This window comes from Aedes albopictus, chromosome 2, assembly GCF_035046485.1.
Source record: "Aedes albopictus strain Foshan chromosome 2, AalbF5, whole genome shotgun sequence".
NCBI lineage: Eukaryota > Metazoa > Arthropoda > Insecta > Diptera > Culicidae > Aedes > Aedes albopictus.
This window is the reverse complement of record NC_085137.1, coordinates 360993125-361016250: the sequence shown is the minus strand read 5'-3', so window position 1 is coordinate 361016250 and position 23126 is coordinate 360993125. Positions and strand designations below refer to the sequence as shown.

Genomic DNA, 23126 nt, shown 5'->3' with positions numbered 1-23126 from the left:
ATCGCCGAAAAGTGCACAACCTCATTTTATGGGTAAATACACTTTACTCATATATGGGTAAGTTGGATCTACGGGCAATATGGGTTGAATTTACCCATATATGAGTTCTTTGAATTTGGGTACATAGTACGCATATTTGTGTAAATGTTTTGTATTTATTCATTTTATTTATAAATAAAATTCCAACGATAGATTTCCAAAATAAAACAAATAAAATTAAAATACTTGAAAAAAGTTTATTCGAACATTATTATAAAACAGAAAAATATTAAAAAAAAAAAAAAACAGGAAAAGGCTGGATCGTGCGGCGGCTCAATGGTCAAAGGACCGCTAACCGATTTCTGATGGTGGAGCACGCCCGCTTTCTTCCGGACGATGCGCTCCGGAGGGTCCACCAGCTGATGGAGTTTGTTAAATCTTGCGCTTGCTCGTATGGGCGTTTGAGGCCACGATCTCGACCAGAATGGGTAGGACCGGCAGTGAAATGCACAAACTGGAAGAAGCAAAAGATTGAATACTATTTTTGGTGATAAATAATAGCTTAACCTACTCAGATATTGATGCAAACTCCTCCCTGGTTCTAATAATGCCCGGACTTGAGCCACTTGTGGCGGTTTCCTTCCCGCTCCCACTCTATACTGGGTGGGTTTCAACTGCTCTGTAATCATGGCACTTCCTTTTTCTCCGGGCGGTTTGCATCATATGGCCGGCCTATTCAAATTTGGCAGCAGGGGGAGCGGAGTCCTAGACGATTCGTTCACGGTTTATTTGCACTCCGATGGATTGCTGGGCTGTTTGTTTCCCCGAAGGAAATTTTGTTCTATTCAGCTGAAAGCGACGGAAAAAGATTATGTACTTTTCTGGTTTATTGAATCGTTTATGAATTTCGAGGATACTTACAGGTCACCTGCTTCCTCTTCATCTAGGTGTTGTTTAGTTTGCAAATTTGCATCACCGTTCTCTAATAATTCCGGGAATATTTAACTAAAACAATTGTTTTATACTTGGCGAACCGAGTGAACTACCGATTTCGGTGCTGCCTCTCGAAAATATTATTTTTTTCATCCAAATATGGGTAAACAGTCTTTACCCATATATGAGTAAAGTCACTTCATCAAGAATATGGGTGAATTTTACCAATATTTATTGGTGAACTTTACCCATATTATTGGTAATGGATACGAAACCCAAATATGGGTAAATAATCTACCTATTTATGGGTAAACTGACCTTAGCGTGTAGCTCTGCGTCGAAACGACGGTAAACAAGCGTTCGGCTGCTCAGGAGTTGTGCAGACTGCAGAGACAGAGCGTTGCGGCGGCAGCCACCGTGCCAATGCGTTCGTATCGAATGTGTTCGTTAGCAACATAGAGATGGTCGGCTGTAGCGTTGATGGAGGAAGAAGGGCAATGTTGATGTTGCGGCTTTTTTGTGTTATGATGGTGATAATGCACAAGACTGGTTTGAACTAGTAATCCTACATTATAGAGATCTGCGGAGGCGGCCATTGTGAGCCAATCGTGCAGAGAGAACTGTCAAAGTGTGAGCCAAATGAACATGCTTATCGTTCGTAGGAAGGCGTCGTTTGAACGGTATTGCAATCGGAACTAAATAAATTAAAATTAATTATTTTTAACATCGAGATATTGGCGGTATATATATGTTTAGTGAAAAGATTAAAATTTATTATTTCTGCTTTCAAAAGCTCATGCTTATGACGACACATTTGTTGCTGAACTTGTCGAAAAAACTTCCATTGCTGCTTCTTGCTTCACTTCTGCCGATATGATTAGCGTAACACTTTTGCAATGAATTTCAGATTTCTTCGATTGCTCCGCTATTTCAACAAAATTTAAAAAAAAAATCTACCATAATTAGAAAATGTAAACAAAACAACTTGAACCACAACGAAGTCACGCACAAAGTTTGAACATCTAGCTTTGTAGCAAGTGTTGGCAGCTGTTGTAAACAAAACAAACAGCGTTGCCGAATCGACGTATGTAACTTCCGCTCATCTCTATGTAGAGGATTTCTAGTTTGAACCATTCACTATTCCGAAACAATCTTTTTCCGTGCATTTTTAATTATTTATTCAGTTTATGATTTTTTCCGTGCTTTGTTTTGTTGATGTTCGTGACATTTTTGTTGCAAGGGAAATGAAAGAGAAAAAAGTGAATAAGTTGAAACATCTATTTAAAGTCAATAAAATGTTTAAATAAAGTGGTAAACCAGGTGTCCTAAGGACTGCATATCCAAGAGATATGGTGGGCTAGGTATGTAGAGTGCGATGAGAGGAATACGAATGTAGGTCAACCCGGAAAGACGCAGGCCAGATTACCGTAAATCAGTGGATGAGTTCAACGCTATTCTTTCTCTTCTTCTGTGAAATTGCCTTGTACAACAACCGAATCAAATGCGATTTATCTTTGACATTTTTAACATAAGGACTGGACTGGACACTGAATTGACTTCTGATATAAGTTCGTCTTCGCTTTTTAACCTAACTTATAGTTGAATCGAACTTGACAGTTTTCTCATGAGTTGTTTTGTACATATTTCATAGTTCGGTCAAACTGGAGCCTCAATATTGCAATAACGGTTAAGCACGCTGTAATGATACTTATGTACCTCGTCACCCACTTCATGCAACTACATTAGTGGTCTAATAACACTTAGCGCGCTAGGCATAGTTCCATCATGCCGCTCAAAGTGTTGCCACAAATAATGCTTAGTTTGCAAAACCCAGTTATCTGGCTGGTGGGACATGGGAGCCTAAGCTTCAACTGTTAATGCAATCAGATGCTACTCAGACTTAGACGAGTTTAGGTTAGTTTGGCTAGAACTGCCATTATCGAAGGAACATGACGAGATAATATAACATTACATGGTTTATCTAATGTAAAACAATGCAACATAACAAAAGAGAACCATTCCAAAACCATGATTAAATTTATAACCAGTAGTGAAATTACAAATAAAAACAATTTATTTACGGTACATTTTATTGTTTGAAACCATACGTGTACCATACAATGTACGGTATATTGAAGCCCACGTATCAGTATTTCGAACAATTCATTTACAATAAAATGTATGGTTTTGTAAAAAAATATATATGGAGAAAAATATTTTTTTATATTGTTACGATACTTAACAACCCGTATAGTATATTGTAAAAATCTTATTTACAATTCACTGTATGGTGTCTACATTACATCTTATTGTTTTTGTATTTTTTAGTTTTACAGTGGTGTTTATTGTAACAATATGGTTCTAAATAGTACTGTTACAATACAATATTCGGTTTTTCTACTGTATTTTTTATTCGGGCAGGTATCAGTAGGTCGGCTCCAGAGGCACGTTCTCCTCCATTTGGGAAATTTGTGCCATCGCCATAAACACGAGCCTATTCATCATTTACCTGAGGGAGAAGGGAAGGAAATAAAGGATGAGACAGGGAAAATGACAGGTAAAGGAATAGGGTCTTCATACACGCATAAGCGTACCACAATGGGTTCACATGGCGTCCTGAAAAGGGCACTGTGATATCGCATAAAGCGTAAAGAGAGCCTATAGCTCTTTACCACAGCGGGTCAAGAACAGCAGAATGTCCTGAAGATTCAGGTTTCTAAAGTCAGTTTCACTTAATAAGTGTTTACCGAGTACTCGGATGTAAGTGGACAGTTACATATCAAATGATACGAAGTTCCATAATCGGATTCACAGCTATCACATACAAATGAATCAGCTTGCTGAATATTCGCCATGTGATAGCTGAGTCGGCAGTGACCAGTCAACGCTTTGACCAGCATGCTGCAATTATGCTTAGACAGATTTGTTAGATACTTCGCCACCCGTAGAGATGGCTCCGTACAGTACAATTTTGTTTGACGACATGACTCCAAACTATTCCAGTATTGTTTGTGCTGAGTGGCAACCCAGGTGTGAATCTGAAGCTTTACCTAACACTTCGATACCGGAATAGCTGGCTCAGGACCAATGAAGTCATGTGATGCTCCAGTGCGAGCGAGCTCATCAGCCAATTCATTTCCAGCGATGAAAGAATGGCCAGGTACCCATACAAGGTGTACAGCTATTTCTGAATTTAGCTCCTCGGTTTGAGTTCGATAAGCGATAACTATCTTCGACCTGGAGCCGAAGCAAGTGCTTTAATAGCAGACTGGCTATCTGAACAGATGTCCATTACGTGCTGCTGAACTGTCGATTGCCCTCCACACATAAGAGCAAAGATTTCGGCCTGAAAAACGGTGCAGTGTCTACCAAGTGAGTAAGACTGATACAGCTTTAGCTCACGAGAATAAACATCAGCACCTGCTCGACCTTCGAGAAGGGAGCCATCAGTGTAACATACGATGCCGTCTGAAATACTTCTTGCCAGATAACCAGATGTTCACTCTACCCGGGATAAAAATTTCGTGAAAAATGTCCTATATGGGAAATTACAAGCAATTGTAAGATCACTTGGAGCAAGGACAATTTTGTCCCAATTCATCAAAAGTGGAAAGAACGAGGTGTGTGCTGAATTGCGGTTCACAGGAGTTTCCTCTAGTAAACCGAGTACCCATAGGCGGTAAGTGCAAGAAAGTGCTTCTAGTTTGAGATGAATGTGTAGTGGGGCAACGTCAAAGAGCACTTCGAGCGCTGCCGTGGGAGTTGAAGAGAACGCTCAAGACATCGCCATTAAGCACATCCTTTGGAGATGGCCTAACTTTGATTAGATCGTTCTCACTTCACCCTTTTGCCACCACGCAAGACATCCATGGGCCAATATTGGCCGAACCACAGTTGTGTAAATCCATTTGATATACTTGGGTTTTAGACCCCAAGTTGTACCAAAGGTTCGCCGGCATTGCCCGAAGGCCATACAAGCTTTCTTGATTCTGAACTCAACATGAGGTGTCCAGGAAAGCTTGGAATCAAGAATAACTCCAATGTACTTGACCTGTTCAGTCACATCGATTTCAGAATCAAAGAGACGCAAAGGTAGTCGTCGGCAAAACCATAAGTAGGAAAACCGCTATTATTGAGTTGCCTCAATAGCGTATTTGCTACGAGATTCAACAAAAGTGATAAAACTCCCCCTTGGGGGCATCCACAAACACTCAATTTCCTAATCGCCGCTTGACGCAATGTCGAGAAGAGATGCCGGTTTTTGAGCATTTGGTGAATCCAATTGGAAATCATTGGAGATATACCATGACCCCGTGCGGCTCCCAATATGGATCGCAAGACACATTGTCAAAGGCACCCTCGATATATAAGAAAACACCCAAACAAGATTGCTTTTGAGCGAATGCTTTCTCGATATCGTAAACAACCTTGTGTAAAAGAGTCACAGTGGACTTACCAGATTGGAAGGCATGTTGGTTCACATGAAGAGGCACGTTGGCCAGATGAACATCACGGATGTGATGATCCACAATGCGTTCTAAGCATTTCAGAAGAAAAGAGGTCAAACTGATAGTTCTGAAACTCTTTGCTTCTTCATACGACGCACGACCCACTTTCGGAATGAACTTCACAGTAATATCCCGCCAAGATTTGGGAATATACCCTGTAGCAAAACTGCAAACAAGTAGTTTTTTTTTTCAAAACATATTTGAAATACACTAAGGTCTTTTTTTACACGAGTAGTTTTTCTGCTTTAACTCGGTCAATTTTGAGCCAATTCACATGAAAATTTGTACACAGGTAGACACGGTTAGTACTACCTGTGAACGGAAAATCAGATAGGTAGGTTCAAAATTGACCGAGTTAAAGCAGAAAAACTACCCGTGTAAAAAAGACCTTAGTGTAATCAAATCCCTTCTGAAGCAAAATAGGATAAATCCCATCTGCTCCAAGAGATTTGAAAGGAGCAAAGCTATTAAGTCCCCACTCAATCTATTCTATAGTTACAATACTCCGAGCCGAGGCCAGGGTATCACAACTACAAGAAAATACATAAGGTTCATCTGAAGATGTAATAGCCACACATTCAGGGAAGTGTGTGCTGAATAAGCATTCCAGAACTTCCTCATCAGATGAAGTCAGATCGCCATTTGGCAAACGAAGTTCGTTCACTCGAAAATCCTTAGATTTTGCAAGGATTTTGTTTAACCAACTGACTTCACTCAAGCTGGAAACATTTGTACAAAGGTTTTTTCCAGCCGGACCGTTTAGCAGACCGGAGAGCTTTCCTGTAGGCCTTGCGAGCCGACCTAAGAGCCTCCGAACCAGCCGAACGTCGTCTGTTCCAACTCTTTCTACATTGTTTCCTGAGCTTCGCCAGATCAGAGTTCCACCAAGGGGTTTCTCCTTGTGATCTTCACAGACCGCAGTGTGCAAGCTTCTTCAAAAGCTTCCATGATGAAGACCGTTGTAGTATCAACGGCATCATCTAAATCACTTGGAGTGTCAATTGATGGTGAGTATCCATGAAATTTGGCCGCAACCAAATCAGTAAAAAATCTCAGTTTGTTGACCGGAGATTCCTGAAACGCAATGTCAATTGGTCAGCTCGTGACTAATTCTACTAGAGCAAAGCGTTATGTCCAACACTTCATCTCAAGCAGATACCATGAAGGTTAAGCGGTTGCCTATGTTAAGTTATGCAAGATCTGTACTACTTAAGTACTCCATTAAACTGAAGCCTCTCAAGTTAATGTCTGAGCTGCCCCAGATGATGGTAATGAAGGCCTTTTGAAGTGCAGTATGTAATGACTTGCTTGAAAGCATCCGTAGGGGATGGTTCATCATGCGGTAAATAAACCGAACAATAAACGTATTTCCTGTTGAGGTTTCCAACAGATACATCGATTGTGAAAGTAAGGTTCTTGGACTAACGCCACTTGGGCTGTACCATTTTGCATAAGTCTACAAAGATTGATCGTTGCTGTTCTTTTGTGCTGAAGATTGATCTGAGCTATCCTAACCGTAGCCACTACCCAAACTAGGCAAGATTAAACTCGTAACAATCACAGCACAAAAAAGAACAGCAACAATAAAGCCACATCGGTATCGATTTGAGTGCGCCAAAGGCGAGGATGCACAGAATACACTGTGTAAAACGCATAATGCGAAACCATATAGGTGAAAATTCAAACTAATTAATAACATCTTCATAATCCCGCCCTTATTCAGCCTCAAGTATTGGATTGAAGAAGGGTTGCTGATCGGGAAAAGAAGTTAATATTGGTGATCAACTTCATACGGGCCCGAAAAGCCCTCTAACTTGCGCCAACAATGTCAATAGCATAATATGATATCATATCAAAATATGCCATTCGCTTGTCATTTATCAAATTTGGAAGAAAAATTACTGAATGTCTTATTTTGCTATTATAACAAATTTAACAATTGATGAGATATTGTCGACCTCTTACGAGTGTGATGAGCCATCGCAGTTTTGGCACTTATTAAGAACAACATTTGAATTTTGGTTATTCTAATGGTAACTTTCAATTTTTTTTGGTTGACAACGAATAACTAATTTTTACATTGTTCTGTTTTCAATAACTCAATAATAATATATATTGCGCTTCTCAACCTCAACCAGTTATTATTTTTGCCCTTTTGACAGTTATTTCAAATAAACCAACAAACAAACAAATTGCAAATTTTACCATTCAGTAATTCTTTTTAAATGGTAAAACTTGCAATTGTTTTGTAATTCTTCTCTGCCCGGGATGTTAAATATTGTAAATTACTGATAACAAATTCTTGAACGACTAGCGGCCCACAGTCTCTTTCATAAATTCAATTTTGGCCCGCGAAGACGGTGGGGCTGAGGACCACTGCCTTAGAGGAATCCCTGAAGGAATATCTGGTATATTCCTGGAGGAATTCCTAGTGGAATCTCTGGGGGAATCCGTGAAATAACTCCTGAACAGATTTCTAGAGGAATCCCTGGAGTTCAAATTTATGGATTATTTCCTGGAGGAAACCTTTGAAAAATTCCTATAGAATTTTCTGAAGAATCTCCTGAAAGATTATCTGCAGCAATCTCTGAAGGATTTCCTGCAGGCATTCCTTGAGGAATGCTGCAGGAAATTCCGAAGAAATTCCTGGAGGGATTCCTGGATCAATTTCTGAGAAAATTCCTGAGGGAATTTCTGAAGAAATACCTGGGGTAAATCTTGGTGGAAATCCTGGAGGAATACCTGGGATAATTGCTGGATAAATTCCCAGAGAAATTTCTAGGGGAATTTCTGAAGGAATCATTGGAGGATTTCCAGGAAGATTCCTGAAAAAATCCTTGAAATTTCTTAAGGAGCCCCTGGAGAAATTGCGATAGTAATTTCTGAAGGCATTCCTAAAGGAATTCTTGAAAGAATTCCTATATGACTTCCTGGAGGACTTTCTGAAGGAATTCTTGGGGTATTTCTGAAGAAACCTCTTAAGGAATTCCTGGAAAAATTCTTTGAGAAATTCTTGGAATGAACCCTGGAGGAATCCCTGGAGGAACCTCACGAGGAATTCCTGGAGGATCTTCCGGACAAGTTCCAGTCGGAATCCCAGCATGAATTCCTGGACAAATCTCTAAAAGAAATCTTGGGTAAATTCCATGAAACTATTCATAAAAGAATTCCAGAAGGAATCTCATAATCAATTCTTTGAGGAATCCTTCAATGAATTCCTGGAAGAATCCACAGAGGAATTCTGGAAGGAATCCATGGAGAAATTTCTGAAGAAATTCCTAGATAAATTCCTAAAGAAATTCTGAGAGGAATTTCTGGTGGAGTTCCAGGAGAAATTTCCAGAGGAATTTCTGGAGGAATTCCAGGAGCAATTTCAGAAGGAATTTCTGGAAGAATTACTGGAGGAATCATCGGTGGAACTTTTGGATGGATCCATGAAATAATTCCTGGAGGAATGTGTAGAGAAAACCGTGGAGAAGAAATTCCTGGATTAATTCTTGGAGAAAACCCTGGAAGGATTTCTGGAGGAATTCCTGGAAGAATTCCTTAAGGAATTGCTGCACGAATTTCCGAAGAAACTCCTAGAGGAATTCCTGGATCCATTCCTGAATAAATTCCCGGAGGTATTCCTGAAGAAATACCTGGGGTAATTCCTGATGAAATTGGTGGTAGAACTCCTAGAGAAGTGCCTGGAGAAATGCCTGGATGAAATCATGGAAGAATGCCAAGAGGGATACCTGGAATAATTCTTAAATAATTTCCGCAAAGAATTTCTGGGGAAATTTTTAAAACAATTCCTTGTCGATTTCCTGGAGAATTCCTGAAAAAATATTTGAATGAATTCAAATTCAAAGGAGGGACTCATGCAGGAATCCCAGGAAGAATTATGGGAATAATTCTTGGATTAACTACGGGAGGAATTCTTGGGGGATTTTATTAATGAATCCCTGGAAGATTTTCTAAATAAATTCTTGGAGAAATTACGGTAGTAATTTCTGAAGGAGTCCTGGAGGAATGCCTGGAGCTATCCCAATAGAAATATCTGGAGGTACTTCTGGACTAATGCCTGGAGCAATCTCTGGATAAATTCCTAGATGAATTCCTGGTGCAGGTTTTAAAAGAATTCTGGGAGGGACCTCTAGAAGAACTCCCGCAGCAATATCTAGATGAATTCCTAGAGAAATCCCGGGATGAGTCCATGGAGAAACTCCCAGGAGGAATTTCTGAAGAAACCTCTTGAAAAATTTCTAGAGAAATCCTTAGAAAAATTTCTAGAGAAATTCTTGGTAGAATCCCTGGGAAAATTCTTGGAAAAATCCCTGGAGGAATCCCTGAAGCAAAACCTCAGGAGGAATGCCTCGAAAGTTCTGGACAAATTCTTGCAGAAAGTTCTGGACAAATTCATTGTGGAATCCCAGGAAGAATTCCTGGAAAAATTTGTTAAGGAATTTTTGGGGAAATTCCGTGGAATTTTCCCTGGAAGAATTCCTGGAGGAATTTTTGAATGAATTCCTGGAGGAATTTTTGAATGCATTCCTGGAGAAATTCTTGAATGAATTCCACGAGGAATCTCGAGAGAAATTCTGGAAGCAATAACTGGAGGATTTTCTTAAGAAATTCCAAGAGAAATTTCTAGAGGAATTCCCAGAGGAATTTTTGAAGGAATTCCAGGAGGAATTCCTGGAGGAATTGCGGTAGTAATTTCTGAAGGAATTCCTATGGGAGTTCCTAGATCAATTCCTGGAGGACTTTCTAAAGGGATTCTTGGGGTAATTCTTAAGAAACCTCTTGAGGAATTCCTGGAGGCATCCTTAGAGGAATTTCTAGAGAATTACTTGGAAGAATCCCTGGGGGAATTCTTGGAAAGAAACCTGGAGGAATCCCTGAAACAATTTCTGGAGGAAACTCAGGAAGAGTTCCTGGATAAATTTCTATAGAAAATCTTGGGGAAATTCCGTGGAACTATTCATGGAAGAATTCCAGGAGGAATCCCTAAATGAATACTTTGAGGAATCCCTGAATGAATTCCTGGAAGAATCTCTAGAAGAAGTCTGGAAGGAATCCATGGAAAAATTTCTGAAGGAATTCCTGGAGAAATTTTTGGAGGAATTCAGAAAGGAATTTCTGGTGGAGTTCCAGGAGAAATTTCCACAGGAATTTCTGGAGGAATTCCAGGAGGAATCCCAGAAGGATTTTCTGGAGGAACTACTGCAGGAATCATCGAATTTCTGGAGGGATCCATGAAATAAATCCTGGAGGAATGTATAGAGGAAACCCTAGAGAATAAATTCCTGGGTTAATTCTTGGAGGAAACCCTGGAAAAAATTTCGGAGGAATTCATGGAAGAATTCCTGGATCCATTCTCGAATAAATTCCCGGAGGAATTCCTGAGGAAATACCTGGGGTGATTCTTGGAGAAATTCTTGGTAGAACTCTTGCAGGAGTTCCTGGAGAAATGCCTCAATGAAATCCTAGAGGAATGCCAGGAGGAGTACCCGGAATAATTCTTGAAAAATATCCAGGAGGAATTTCCGAAGAAATTCCTTGAGGAGTTCCTGGAGTTCTCAGGAGAAATTCTGAAGAATCCGCTGAAATTCATGAGGAAATCCTTAAATCCTGGATTAATTGCAACTCTTGGAGTATTTTTTAATAATCTCTAAGTACAATTTTCTAAAATAATTTCAGGAATAAATTCCTGCAGAAATATTTCGAATCATTCCAGATGTAATTATTGAAGCAATCTCTAGTGGAATTCTGAAAGGCACATATGGAGAAATCCCTGTGGAAATCTCTGAATACCTGCAGAAATACCTTAAAGGATCTCTGGTGAAATACTTGAAGGAAACCTCGAAAAAAACACTGGAACAATTACTGGAGGAACCTCTAAAGATATCCCAGGACAAATCTCCGAAAAAATGTCTAGTGGGATCCCTAGATGAATTCTTAATTGAATTTCTGAATCATGGCATCACAGAAGCAAGCTATGGAAAAAAAACTTGGCGGAATTGTTCGTACTCATATAGTTTTCGAAACTATGAATAAATCTAAAGCAGTCATTTTGATTACTCAAAACTACATTACCGATTTGCATATTCACATATCGGGCGCCCATTCCGCTTAAAATTCATCTCAAATCAAGCCCCCCCTGGGCCCCCTCCAGGAAAAAATCCTAGTTACGCCAATGCTCTCGATCACCTCTCGATCGCCTCGCTCGTGAGAATATTCCCGTGATTATCTCGGCACATGTCGGCTTGTGGCACAAATCGTCTGCGCAAACGGTTCAGCTTCTCGTAGAGCTGCTGGGCATGAAGAAAAGTTTTTTACAAGCAACTACAAGTAACATTTGAAGAGGGCCTATTTTTTCGTAGATTTTTTTGAGAATGGTGTAACTAAAAAAAGGCAAAAATCTCCAACGAAATTTTGTTTGAAGGACTTTTAGTGAATTGTCTAACCTTTAATGAGAAAATATGAAAAAAAATATAAAAAAATGTTTATACACTAAAAAATCATTTAAAAATTTTAAGTCAATTTACAGAAAAAGCCCGCGTTTTTTATGTTTTGTATTTTTTTTTCCAAGAAAGGCAATATACATATACATGTTGCGTTAGTGCATAGGATTTCATTAGACTCATCCACCCAACTATTCATTTTAAAGTACGGCAAGCATACAGCCACATAACACCGTTAGAGGTAGTTTAGTTGTAGACTCCTTTGTGGGCTATTACCACCGCAACAGGCAGGCAGTCTTTAAGTGTTATTCTTAGCCAACCAAGACTAGCAATGATTACCCGAACTAAAAGCCTTTAAAAGGGGAAACATAAAAGAATACAAACATGGCTGCCAGAATGGATGACTTGAACCCCTACTAACGTTTTCAAGAGCACTTCTCTTGAAAAATCGTAAACAAATGCGAATGATTAGTAAAAGCTGCCTCTTTTTAGAAGTGAGCAAAGCCAGGATGAACAAAAACTGCTTGTTTCAATGCTTCGTTCGTCAGATTTGTGCCTTCAAAGTTAGTATGCAAAATTGAAATCGGATTTCTTGATATTTCAACTTAAAAACAAAAAAGATAAGAGAACAGATTTTTTTTCTGCACACATAGAGTACATAGAAAAGAAATTTTCTTCCATCGCTCACCAGCAAGAAAATTTCCTTTTCTTCGAGGAAATTGTGCGCCGGAATTCTTCTACAGCATTAGTATTGTATTCTTTGTCTGCTGCATGTTTGGGCAATCAAATCTCTCTGCCACACATACATCAATATGGGCAAAACATACATTCAGCTATCCCCAATATTGTTCCATCAGTATAATGCATAGGCTGTTCATGCACTAAATATGAGAATAATATTCAAATAAATTGGCTTTGTTGCTGCCATAGTAAATTTACTTAATACTGCTATTAATTTAAAATAAAGCTGTACTCACATGCAGTGTTGCGAAACGAGCGAAGACTCACACAACTAGTCAAACTCACGAGTGAGTATGAGCAGTACACCTTAAACTCACCGTGAGTATTACTCACATTTGAGTAAGCGCTGTACAACTCACACTCACTCGTGAGTATTGACGTGAAGATACTCACTCACGAGTATGCTTTACTCATATTCATACGGTAATCTAAAATTTATCTAAAGGCTTGGAATCCTATCAAACATTAAAATGGTATGTTTTATTGGGGCGAATGTATTGAATCAGTAGACAAGGTTGCTTGTCAATAATTCTATTGTTTTTTTTTTATTCTGGTGAATTGTATCTTACTGGTAGTTCTAAGCGCTCCGTTAAGGGCGGTCCTGAAGAGGTCCCCTTTGAGCCCAACAGCTCAACGTGAGGGCTTTTGTTTGAACTCAAACATCTTGTAGACATAGATCAATCCCCTGAAATGGCTGTCATCCACATATAACTGGCGTGAAGCCAAAAATTTGGTGCAGGACGTGGTGCTGATTTGAATGGGCGGTTGCATTAAGCTGAAAACAGTGATTTTTTTCTGTTAGTGCAGGCGTGACATTCACATATAATTGAGTTCAGCGTTGTTTTAAAAGGACGAAATGTATTTGCATGCTTGTGCGTCTTGTAAATTTAATAAAGAACACTAAAAGAGACACGGACAACGTCTTCAGCTTTCGGCTGTACAGACTGTTTTAAACTTAACATTAGACAACGGACAACGGAGCATGCACCAGTGGAAACGGGGAAGAAACTATTCTCACGAAAAGTTTTAACGCCCGAAGCGGGAATCGAACCCTAACCCCATATCATGGTGCGATTATAAGCTTGGTGACCCTAACCGCACGGCTACGAGGCAAACGCATTGAACAAATGTGTAAACGATCGTTTCTCAAATGCACGATAATTCGTACGACAAAGTTCGCTTCCACACGTAGCAGATTGAAAGGCAGGCTGAAATTTCGTAAACGAGCCCGTTCGAGCCGGCTTCAAGAACTAACGCTTTCTTCAGGGGGTTGGCAGAGATAGCAATTAAGAAAAAGTAATTTTACGGAATCGTGTGGTGTGCTCGATTGGTAGCCGATTTGACCTTGGATTTGACAGTTCGATAGCAGCAGACCTGCTGCAAAGGCGCATATAGTGCTGAATTAAAGCCATTTTAGCTGCTTATTGGTTATCTGGGTGTGATTACTGGCCATGTTACTGGTAGTAATTTGCTCGGCAGTTTTTTTTTCTTTTTAGGTCCGAGGCTCATATAATTAGGGTGGTCCAACTTTATATAAAAAAAAAACTAAGACTTGAAAAAGCTCATGGGGTTCCTTCAGAATTTGTTCCTTTTTTTTCATTCTTCAATCACTTTACCTAATTTACAGCTTTTTTGTCCACCAGGGCACTGCGTGAGCGATTCCAATTGGAAGCTGTACTTACACTTTGTACAGCTCCTAAATGTATTCTATTATAATTCTACTAGATCGAACTGGATTCCGTTGCGCTGCTTTCACTTTCTACACTATCATGGTAGAATGATGAGCACGAGGATGTTGATGTGTGGCTCGTGTTCCTTTTCCTGTCCGATTGGGGGTCCATTATGAGTTGCCGTTAGCCGATATCCAGGTGTCCGGGTCCGTTGCAGCATATGCTCTGAAGAGGGTCAGGTGCCAGCTGCTCTCGGGGGGAAGAGCAACTGACGAAAAATTGCAAGTGCCGGGCTGGGATCGAACCCATGACCATCCACTTAGGAGGTGAACGTGTAGCCACTACGCTACGGGCCCTGGCAATTTGTTCCTTTTGTCACCCATAAGTTCCAATAAAGTTTTGTTTCAATTCTATCAAGTCTAAGCACTTTTTTATGAAACATCCAGCAATTTGTGCTGATAGGGCACAAAGTTGTACCGGTTTCTAGCAAAAAATTGCCTAAAAATCAACTATTCATTTTGCTGGTTTTTGCTTTGCTAGATGCGTTTAGTGTGTAAGTTTCATGTTCGAAAGTTGAGTACTCAAGTAAATTTACTATTTTTTGTAAATTTTAACTTACAAACTGATCAAGTGTTTAGTATGCGAAAAAACGTTACTTTTCCTTACGGAAAAATAGAACGGACTATTTTTCCGCGCAGAAAAAACTACAGCTCTTTTAGATTTACAAGGGAGGCGTTACCAGTGTAAAACTTTTTTTTCCTTACTTGCCTACTCAAGTAGTTTTGAAGCAAAACCACTATTTGTCCATTATATGCCCTATATTTTTGCACAGTAATAGAAACTAGCCACATGGGAAAAACGTATGCAGATGTATGCAAATGTATGCAGAAAAGAAAAGTTTTAAATGTTTGGACCTAGGAGATGCTGTAATTGACCCTACCATTTTTAATTTGAAGGTAGGTAAATATATGCCAAACATCTTTATTGAATACCGTAAAGTGACCCGACGTATGCGAAAAAAGTTATACCATTGACAAAGTGTAGTGAAATATAGAGATTTCCTAATTGATGATATTACTTTGCATGCGTAGGTAAACAATAAGAGTTTTTAGCCTATGGTGCCAAAGCTCTCGAGCAGATCCACCTTTCCTCGAAAACTGTGCCTTGTATATAAATAATCACCATTGCAGTACAGAACAAACGAAAACATCATTTCAAACCAACTAAAATAACTTACTCACTAAACTCACCGTGAGTAAAATGAGTAACTCACGCGTGAGTAATGACGTCATACTCTCGCGTGAGTATTACTCACAAGTGAGTGATACTCACGCGAGAGTATGACGTCATTACTCACGCGTGAGTATACTCATACGCGAGTAACTCACAGCGTGAGCATTACTCGCAAATGAGTAAGGTGAGTGAGTATTTTTTACTCGTGAGCATGAGTTTCGCAACACTGCTCACATGTAGACTAACGTGTAGGCAGGTATTACTGTATTCGGTGCAAATGCAGCAGGTATCTAGGTGTCACCATTTATAATCACACTCCAATGCACAGTCAATCAAATCACGTGAATGCGTTGTTAATTATCGTACGGTTCTCGCCATTCAAAACAAGAAGCCCTAATTTATCGTAATGTGCTCTAGCATTTCCCGAATTGGATGCGGTGGTGTGCTAAATTCCAATATATGCACAATGCACATAACGTCAGCGTGAAAATAGATTATAAACAGTATAGCGTACACATGTGACCTGAACTAAAAGCAAAGCTTCAGTTGAAACATTTCGATGCATATGCTGCTTAGTATGCATGTTAGCCTGGTATACGGTTAATATGGGCAAATATAAAATCTGGAAAAACTCCAACTCCTGTATACTTTTTAAGATGCATTTTGGTCCCATATCAACTATGCAAAATTTCAGATCGATTGAAGAAACTATATTTTAGCGCCCGCCATTCTTAGTTTTTCATACGATTTACTATGGGGATAATTTACTTCTTCAAAGAAAAATCGCTTGAGGTCACCCATTGATCCCTAAAAATAAGTCGTTGAATGATTTTTGTAGATAACACTTCACGAGGAATCAGACCTCCGAAGACAGCAAAGCGATGCGACATTCGTGGAAAAAGTTATTCAGCCTTCCCCGATCGATGAAATGACGAGATTTTATTAGGTATTTATAATTATTCCTTACATGTTAAACAGCGTTGGGATGCCATTCGGTTTTCAGTCAATAACTTTTTCCACATGCCTTAGATCGCTTTGCGGTCTTCGGAGGGTTTGTTCCTCGTAAAATTCCCAACAGAAATCATTCATTGATATATTTTTAGGGGTTAAGGGGCAACATGTAGCGATTTTTCTTTGAAAAAGTGAATTTCCCCATAGTAAATCGTATGAAAACTTAAAACGCTTGGCGCTATAATATAAATATAGTTTCTCCGATCGAGCTGAAATTTTGCACAGTTGATATGGGGCCAAAAAGGAACTCAAAAAGTGCATAGGAGTAAAATGTCTTTTTGTGTCCCACGCTAATGCATGTTGCTCGACGGAAATACTGTATGTACAGGGGATGACCAAAATGTTTGGGATAGGCAACTTTTTTTCACCAACAAAAAAATCAACATGCTGTAACCTTTCATAGAGTGCAACAAAAAATCTCAAATTTTGACTGTTTGCCAACCTATTATATGTGCATCATTGGTACAAATTTGGGTTCGATTGAAAAATTTTTCGCGAAATTAGAACCGTTCGGATAAAACACTATTATTTAGACAACTAATTTTTGAATTGTCATATATCGGAAACCAGTGAACCGAATTTAATGAATTTTTGAACGTTCATCAACAATATATTGATACTTAATACGACGTCATAAAATGTAATATTTTCTACGGCGAATTAAGTTACACCGCGTTGAAATGTTTACCCATATAGAGGAAAAAAAGTCAAATTTACAATAGAGGCAATGTCGATTTTTGCGAAATTGCGAATACACAATTCCGAATAGTCACAAATGGTTGCAAATGGACCTAAATGAAGCTCTGCAAAATTTAAAAATTCTAAAAAATCGGTAAGCTAGTCCGCAATCGACCTGAAGTTTTATATGGGAATTTTAATTTTTCAGTATGGGGAAATCCAACTTTAAAAATTTTTGAAGAAAAAGGCTCATTAAAGCAACTCCAAAAATTCGCCCCCCTGAAGATTTAGTGCATATATTAGGGAACATTTTGTTAGAAGACAACTTTTTAGTTGCACTTAAGATAAGGGCGTTATTAAATTTCGAAACAATGGACATTTTATTCGCATGATTTTTAACTTCTTTAATTGGCATCACTGCACGTTTTGCGTGTTGAAGAGGGTGGTAACAGCCATCTGCGGCGTCACCACCCGTCGCTGGATGGAGACGCAAGTACCTGATAAAAATGAGATAGTTAGGATTGTAAATATTCTTGCGATATTGCTTTATAAAAACTTGGTATCTTCGGCAAAGTTGTTGGCATGGTCAAGAGCTGTCCAGTGATGAACTAAATCATTGGCAAATCCATCACTGGGCGGCGCTAGTGTGCATACAAACTGCATGCAAAAGTATTAACGTATATGCGTGTATCTTAATAACGTGATAATTTGATAATTGATGTAACAAGTAGTTGGTGATTTCGCCACTAGGTGGCACTAGTTGTCAAGTAAAGTTTCAAACTCCGCTATCTCGGGATTCAAAGCAGATCGAAAAGTATCGTCTTCGGCAAAGTTCTTCAGGAAGTCAAGAGCTATCTAATGTGTAACCGTGTGTTACATGATTTGAAGATTTTTAAAATGTGCTATATGTTTATTTTGGATACTGTCACGTCCCTTAGGTTATTAGGTGTTGGGTTAGTAGGGTCAATTAGAACAAAATTGTATGTTTGTTAGTAGGGTTAGTGATTTTCAAATTCAAAAAAATGTAAAACGTTACAACGTCACATAGTGGGTAAAAGGAGCAGACATGTTGCGCAAGGCATAGTGGGTACAACATGATGAGGCGGGCGTAGAATCAGCACAAAAGGGGTGGTGTAACAATAACCGTCTCAATATGAAAAGGGATTGTAAGGATTGAGGCTCAAAGATAATCCGCCATCCCTCACAAAGTATCTGGAGTTCGTGTGCTTCGGATCGTTGTGAGTAAATTTAAAAGTGTCCATAGTCCAAAGTTAAGTGAGTGGTAAACCTATTCAGGGGAAACTTCTAGTGTTCAATCAGGTATGCTTACATCTACGATGAACCTTAAAACTAACTTAAACCTACGTTAAAGCTAGTGACTAGAAGTGTATAGTACGGTTTGTTAAAATACCTCCCCCTTGCCCTCACAGGACCTTTTGTGTAACCTTACGGTACACCGCCATTTTGTAGGCCAGTTACGAACTGGTGAAGCACACGATTCGGCCTAGTGGTCCCTTGTTGGCCACTACGCCTAACCGTAAAAGATTAAACCCGCTCTGGTCCTGCGAGGCCATAATTGTTAAGGAGCGATTCCTCGGACCCTTACGGGTGTCCTAACCGGTAAAGAGGACCCCTCTCGGCAGAGTCAATCCGGCCTTGTCCTGGGTTCTGTCGAGCTACGACAAAGAGGGAAGACGCCAGCGAGACAGGCAGATCGCACCGTCAAGCCAAGACGATCTGCTGACCGATCCACCAAGCCAATTTCCGACCACCACACCACCACCCCAAACCGTCAATCTGCCGGCGGACAGGCCGTCCAGCCCGCAGCAGCATCGGCGAGCGCTCGTCCACCGACCAAGACTTCAGGCAGTGCACCACCAACAGCAGCAGTACCGGTACGTCCCACAAAACCCTAATAAAACCACCCACTCTACACCATAAATCACAATAGTTTTCAATAAATTCAACCCACACCGTTCTTAGATTTTCAATAAAGCCAATAGTTCATTCATAGTTCAATATTTTCAATTCCCATAGCCTAAGTAAGGTGACAGTGTCTGCACGTTGGTCGCGGAGCCCCTCCGATTGCCCAGTAGTAAGCCGGCCTTGAGACCCAGTTCTAAGGGTCCCTTGCTACTGCAGTTTTACCGCGAGTTTTGCCCGGGTCACAAATGACTTAACATTTAGTTTATAATTTCGCCGCTAGGTGACGCTAGTTGTCAAGTAAAGTTTCGAACTTCTTTAGCTTGCGATCCAGATCAGATAGAAAAGTGCCGTCTTCGTCAGAGTTTTTCAGGAAGTAAAAACCTATCTGGTGATTCAACATTTAGTTGGTGATTTCACCGCTAGGTGGTGTTAGTTGTCAAGTAAAGCTTTAAACTTCTCTAGCTCGCGATCCAGAGAAGATATAAAAGTGTCGTCTTTAGCAAAGTTTTTAGGAATTCAAAACCTCAGTGGTGATTCAACATTTAGTTGATGGTTTCGCCGCTAGGTGACGCTAGTTTTTAAGTAAAATTTTAAACTTCTCTAGCTCGCGATCCAGAGCAGATAGAAAAGTATCGTCTTCGACAAAGTTCTTCAGGAAGTCAAGAGCTATCCAATTAAATAACATTTAGTTTGTGATTTCGCCGCTAGGTGGCGCTATTTGTCAAGTAAAATTTTAAACTTCTCTGACTCGCTATTCAGAACAGATAGAAAAGTGTCGTCTTTGGCAAAGTTCTACATGAAGTCAAGAGCTATTTAGTGAATTAACAATTAGTTTGTGATTTCGCCGCTTGGTGGCGCTTATTGTCAAGTAAAGTTTCAAACTTCTTTATTTCGGGATCCATAGCAGATAGGAGAGGGTCGTCTTCGGTAAAGTTCTTCAGGAAGTCAAGAACAATCTTGTGATTCAACATTAAATGGGTGATTTCGCCGCTAGGTGGCGCTCTTTGTCAAGTAAAATTTCAAACTTCTATATTTCGGGATCCATAGCAGCTAGAAGAGGGTCGTCTTCGACAAAGTTCTTCTAGAAGTCAAGAGCTATCTAGTGATTCAACTATAAGTTTGTGATTTCGCCGCTAAGTGGCGCTAGTTGTCAAGTAAAGTTTCAAATTTCTTTAGCTCGCGATCCAAAGCAGATAGAAAAGTGTCGACTTCGGCAAAGTTCTTCAGGAAGTCAAGAGTCATCTCCTAATTAAAAATATTGTTTGTGAATTTTATCGTTAGGTAGCGCTAATTGTCATGTAAAGTTTTAAAACTCTATCTCAGGATCTATGGCAGATAGAATAGTACTGTCTTCGGCAAAGTTCAACAGGAAGCCAAAAGCATTCTGGTGATAAAACAATAAATTGGTGATTTAGCTGCTAGGTGATGCTAGGCTTCTCGGGATCTATAGCAGATAAAAAAGTGTTATCTTTGGCAATTTTCTGTTTTGAGGTTATGGCTTTCAGTCTTGGAAGAAAAACTCAAAAACGGATTGTTAAGTCTTCATCCGACGTTTCGGTCACTATATTGTGCCTTTCTCAAGGATTCTGTGGACAATGACTTTCTTATGTTGTGTTTATGATTTTATGTGTATGTTACTCACTAACTATGCTCCGTTCTCTCGTAACATAGGCCCACAGCATAGGCCAAATTTGTCCCAGACGATCGTATCGCTGCAACAAGAATCGTGAGTATCAGGCGAACACGCTGTGTAGGCGAACTGTTTATCGTCCGGTTTACTTACTCTGCCGCCTGCGGCGGTGGTTCGGTAGAGGGGAATTCTGGGACAAATTTGGCCTATGCTGTGGGCCTATGTTACGAGAGAACGGAGCATAGTTAGTGAGTAACATACACATAAAATCATAAACACAACATAAGAAAATCATTGTCCACAGAATCCTTGAGAAAGGCACAATATAGTGACCGAAACGTCGGATGAAGACTTAACAATCCGTTTTTGAGTTTTTCTTCCAAGACTGAAAGCCATAACCTCAAAACATAAGATCAACAGTCGATTCCTAAAGAAAATTTGGCAATTTTCTTCAGAAAGTATAGACTATAGAACAACCTGGTGATTCAACAATTAGTAGGTAGTTCGCCGCTACGTGGCGGTAATTGGCAAATAGAATTTTGAACATCTCTATCTTGGATCCAGACCAGAGTTGACAATCGTCGTTCTCTTTACCGCCGCACAAAGAAAAAAAATCACATTATCCCGATAGAACAACATTGACGACTAGCTTTTTCATTGCCGGTAAAGGGTTCCACGATGAACCCGAGGATGAACCTCAATGATAAATAGTCGACCACCAACATTTTTGTCATCCTTTTTGTTCTTTGTAAACGAGCGGTGACCGGCCAAGGAAACGCCACCAGGAAGTAGCATTTATTAGTGTTTCAGCGCGGATGCTATTGTTGCACCGAAATAGTTCTGCTGCTTAATAGTAATCCCAAGTAACACGCTTGTCACATAAGAGCGGAACAAAAACCTGCTGCTGTAACTTTTGTGATAAGTGCGATACTTGGAAAGGATTGACAATTCAGAGGTCCGATGTTTGATCCCAGTTGCGAACTTTTTTGTATATACAGTAGGGTAAAAGGGTATAATGCGCCCCACCGGGGCAAAACGCCCCTCTCCATTTTTTAGCGATTCAAGCGCTTTTCGCATGTGTGATCGATTAGAAATCTCAATTATTGAAGAATTATTGCCATCAAGCTGGTCTGTTAGTGGATTGGTACAGAAAAGCAATAAAAATATCAAAAAGTCTGAAATCGAGGCTTTTGGCGTAATATTTTACCTCTTGTGAGCTGACTTCATTGTAAACGAAGCTAGTTCTGTCCGCTTGTGTTACTTTGCAACATTTATGCAGTTAAACACTTGTTGAAAGACCCTCCTAGGATAATCATGTGGTGGAATTATCACCTGGGACAGTTTTATCACGGGGCTGGACGTTTTTCTTTTGATGGGGCGTATTGCCCCGTTTGTTTTGAAAAGGTAAATTTTGGAACGTTTTCGAAAAACTCTTCAAAGCTTTCATAGCCACCTCTCCAAAGGCAAAGTTCGCATGCAACACTTCACTAACTTTAGTAACAACGATTTGCAGTGAACAATAGATGGAATAAGGCGCCAGTTTCAGATATATTGCCATTTCTGCTTAGGGGGGGCATATTATACCTGTTTACCCTACGTATATATTGAAATTCATATTTGTGCGTTACTGTGCGACAACATAGACTCCATCCACAGACAAACAGACGTAACACTCTTAAACATGGCTTGGCACCTGCATTTAAAGATCAATTCAAATTTCATTTAATTTACACTATCCTTCCACCAGAGGCGCTAGTGTTCGATCGTTTTGACGTTTGCCAGTGTGTACACGTTGCTGTATCATGCAATCGACAGTATCTCGAGCGGTTCTTCGAACAGGTGGCTGTGTGCACATGGAAAATATACCGGGCAAAAAATTTTGATGAATTTCCTCTAAAACTTACGTCTGTTTGTCTGGGCTTCGTTGCTTAGCGCACTTGAGCGAAGAGCGAAACAAAACGACGAAAGATTTCATTTTTCTTAAAAATGCAAGCCCTTCATGCAACTAATTGTTGAATCACCAGATTGCTCTTGACTTCCTGAAGAACTTTGCCCAAGACGACCCTCTTCTATCTGCTCTGGATCCCAAGATAGAGAAGTTTGAAGCTTTACTTGACAACTAGCGTCACCTAGCGACGTAATCACCAACTAATTATTAATTCACTAGATAGCTATTGATTTCCTGAAGAACTTTACCAAAGGCAGTACTATTCTATCTGCGCTGGATTGCGAGCTAGAGGCAAAATCACCACCTCATAGCGAAATCACCAACTAAATGTTGAATCACCAGATAGCTCTTGACTTTCAAAAGCACTTTGCCGAAGACGACACTTTTCGATCTCCTTTGGATCCCGAGATAGCGGAGTTT

General features: G+C 39.8%; 1 protein-coding gene and 1 long non-coding RNA gene across 3 annotated transcripts in view; both read right to left on the bottom strand.

Annotated features, from left to right (window-relative positions):
* Positions 1-23126, bottom strand: part of LOC109416943 (growth hormone secretagogue receptor type 1-like) — a 108039-nt gene that overhangs the window by 80924 nt on the left and 3989 nt on the right. The gene's annotated exons all lie outside the window — the stretch shown is intronic.
* LOC134288332 (uncharacterized) lies at positions 291-1272 on the bottom strand. The gene is made up of 3 exons (XR_009997903.1): positions 901-1272; positions 551-828; positions 291-493 (listed from the first exon to the last, which is right to left on the bottom strand). It is a non-coding gene; the product is annotated as an uncharacterized LOC134288332 (long non-coding RNA).